We start from the raw sequence: 3,500 nt of genomic DNA, 5'->3' as shown, positions 1-3,500 counted from the left end.
AGTCTGTGCTTTCTTTGGCTGCTATCTTCTCTCTGGATCTTTTCAGCAGTAGCTTTCCAACACAGCTTTTTCAATCAATATTTATCTACTTTTTAAGTCCTAGGGGGAAAAATGAAATCTCTTGCCTCAGCTGGCCCTCTTCCATTTTCCTCATTATTCTGAACTTATGCCTTTTGATTCCTTCCCTATCACTGCACAAAGTCCTGAGAGAGAACAGAGTTAATGCTCTCTTGAATCAAAATATTAATCTTACCACTAATACTATTTGAATTTATAGGATAAAACATAAAATATGTTGCGTTAAGTGGACTTCATTTCCTTTAGTACACATAATGTCAGCAAGAGAAATAAAGCAAGAGACAGCTTAGAGTGTTTATTTAGTGTAAGCATACTTTTTATAAAGAGGACCTGGAAGTGAACCCAGCCTTAGCCAATTTAGTGATATGTAACCTGGAAACATATTTCACCTCTTAAAATCTTGTTCTTCCACCTGTCAATGACACATGTGGAATATATCTCAGAAGGTTCTTATTTTCAAGTGAAATTATGAATGTCAAAGAGTTTTGGGTGGGATTGGGGTATATGACAAGCTTTCAGTGAATGACAGCTATAAGGCTTACCAACATTATTAGTAAAAAGAAAACTTGTAAAAATGCTACTACTCTATTTAGTCTCACTTTTATTTTTGCATGCTTGCTTTTAGAACTTGTCAAAACTACTTTGTTTCAGAGTTCATTCTCTTGTACATATCTATCATATGAGTGACAAAGCGAGAGAGGAAAAAATGTCAGTCATCAAAAGTTTGTGTACTAGTGAGAGGAAAAAAAATAGATAAGCCATGTTCCCAGTACTATGTGATAAGTATAGATGATAGATACATAGACAGCAAGCAGAATGTCATGAAAGGAGAGAAGGAAGGATGCCTACCACTCCTAGAGGAGAACCTGGTAAAAAGGCTTCAGCTTAGCAATTAGCAAGTCACCAAGCAATGTGGAAACTCCAACAGGGAGAAGAGTATGGTTAAAGACTTCAATTATTAAGAATTAATTAACAGACTTATTCAGAGCAGTTTGAGCATGATATAAAATGAACAAGATTAAAATGGAAAGAGCAGTGAGAGTTGAGGAATTAAAAATAGGATGTACAGATGACTATACTTCTAGGGAACGCTGAAATGATTCAAGGGATAAATATATTGCCCTCTACGGGAAGAACTTAGTATGCTAGTTGCTGAAGTTAAGGCACTAGAGGGGCTGGGGAGATTAATTTATTAAGTTACAATCTGAAGCAGCAAATTTTCAAAGAGATGGGACTAAAAATTGGATTAATTTAATATGCAAAGATTTTAGTTCTGAAGATTCAGAACGATACTTTCTTCTGGGAAGGAGTGAAACACAGGTGCTGGTGTAGCTGATTCTAAAGATGGAAGGCAGGAAAGTTAAAAGAAATTGCTCCCAAAGAAATCATACTGTATGTGAAGCCATTGCCATGTAGCATTAAAGGGTGAGCCAAGAGTAATTCCAAAAATTGCTGAAGACAGAGGTCCATTTCAGCTTGAATTTGTGGTTATGAATACAGTCAAGAAACCATTTTTATTCCTAAGTGGTTATTAAATCATAAATGGTAACTTGGAACTTACAGTATTGATAATATGCATCATTATGGTATTATAACATCCTATTGAGTAAATATTTCCCTATCTTTGAACATTCAGGAAATCATTCTTTTTTAACTTTTTTTTTAAAGAAACTGATGTTTATTTTCTGTAACCTTATTTCCATTTTGCTTATTAATAAGTGTCTGCAGAGCAGCTTAAGACCACTCAGTGGTTGTTCCTACTCACTCAGTGTCCTGAACAGTAGGAGATTTGGACCAGTCTTGAGTGGCCGGCTGGGCACTCTGGTCTCCAGTAGGGAACTGCTGGCTAGGCACAGAAGGCACCTGCACACCTTCAGACCAGATTACAACCTCAGGCTGACCAACAGTGAACTCCGAAGCTGAAGCAGTCCATCCACCCTGAAATTCCTCCTTGGTGACAGCTTTTTCACCTGCGCTTCTGGATCTCTGTAAAAGTCCAGATCAGGCATGGCCTCAGGTGTGGGCTCACAGGAAATGGTGCAACGCATGCGCAGAACTTCTCGGGCCAGCCTCTACCACATCAGACCCACAGAATGAGCTCCCTTGTTGTTGCACGGAATAAGAGGAGAGTCTGTATTACCTGATGGGCAGGTTGACATAAGATGGTTCTGTAAGAAGCTGGTGGTCAGTAACCACCAGAAGATGAGGCTCCAGGAAGGCTTCCTGGATCTGGCTGGTGAAGGTTCCAGGAGTGAAGTGGGTCCGGTGGCAGCAGCCAACTTCAGCACAGCCCCCTGGGCAGTATTCCTAGAGGCTATGACCCAGACATCAGCAAGATTTTTCAATGGCAACAAGGGCAGGAGCTGCTAGCAGAAGCTTCTTCCAGGTCCTCTTCCAATTTATGAGGTAGATGCCATCGCTTTTCCTTTGGTAGATATCTTGTTCCATTTGGAAATCAAGGTTGGTGCCACCAAAGTGGGTTCTTGCTGCAAGGAATTTGAGGACATCCTCTCTTTCATTTGCAGGACATCAAGGGCTCTGGACATGGTGAGTTTCCCTTTTAGGACGGAAATCAAGAACAACGCTGTAGGGCTCCCTCCCTGGGTAGCATGGAAAGCATTGTTCTTTAACTTTTATCAATGATGTGGCAGTAGTGCCATGGATATGGAATTTTCTCTAAATGTGAATGCATTTTAGGGACACATTCCTAACAGCAAGGCTACTAAATCAAATAAATGGAGCTATATTATGCACTTTTATACATTAAAAAAAAACATATTAAGGAAAGTAGAATCCATTTAGATTGCCAAAATTGTCCATTATAGTACTAGTTTCACTAAAATCTCAAAGCATTGGAAAATATAATGATTTTGCTTGCTATTATGTCCTATAATAATCTTTGTTCTGCTTGCATTTGATTTTTTTTTCATATATTCATTTTAAATTTGGTCATCTTTATATTATTGTTAATTTTACCCTCTTATTATTAATAAATCATACATTAACTAGCTTATATTTTTTTTCTATTTTAGTTATTATCAATTTCATATTTTGTCATCAATATTTGGATTAGCCACAAAAATCGAGTAGCGATATTATAAAGTAAATATCACCAAGTGAAAATCTATTAAAGTTTAAAATTTAGTAGCGAAAGGATCAGGTAATGTTTCCTTAAATGGTCAGAGAGTAAATAATTTAGATTGAATGATATCCAGTATCTCTACTGCAACTACTCGGTTTTGCTCTTATATGTGGAAAGCAGCCCAAGGGGAAAGAAAAAAAAAAACAAGCAAGAGGAAAAGGGTATTTTTGAATAAATTTTTATATACAAAGATTGATCACTAGCCCTAAATACCTGATTTCATGATGTAGTAAAGAAACAGAGTAATTACAACAATGTATTATTAAAAGTAAGTGTCTAT

General features: G+C 37.2%; 1 pseudogene; it reads right to left on the bottom strand.

Moving 5' to 3' along the window:
* Window positions 1–1,812: 1,812 nt before the first annotated feature.
* Window positions 1,813–2,624, bottom strand: LOC113196614 (small ribosomal subunit protein uS2 pseudogene; annotated as a pseudogene).
* Between the last annotated feature and the right edge of the window lie 876 nt (window positions 2,625–3,500).

Source organism: Urocitellus parryii, chromosome 12 (assembly GCF_045843805.1).
Source record: "Urocitellus parryii isolate mUroPar1 chromosome 12, mUroPar1.hap1, whole genome shotgun sequence".
Classification (NCBI taxonomy): Eukaryota; Metazoa; Chordata; class Mammalia; order Rodentia; family Sciuridae; genus Urocitellus; species Urocitellus parryii.
The sequence above is the reverse complement of the archived record's forward strand: the minus strand, read 5'-3'. Positions and strand labels throughout refer to the sequence as shown.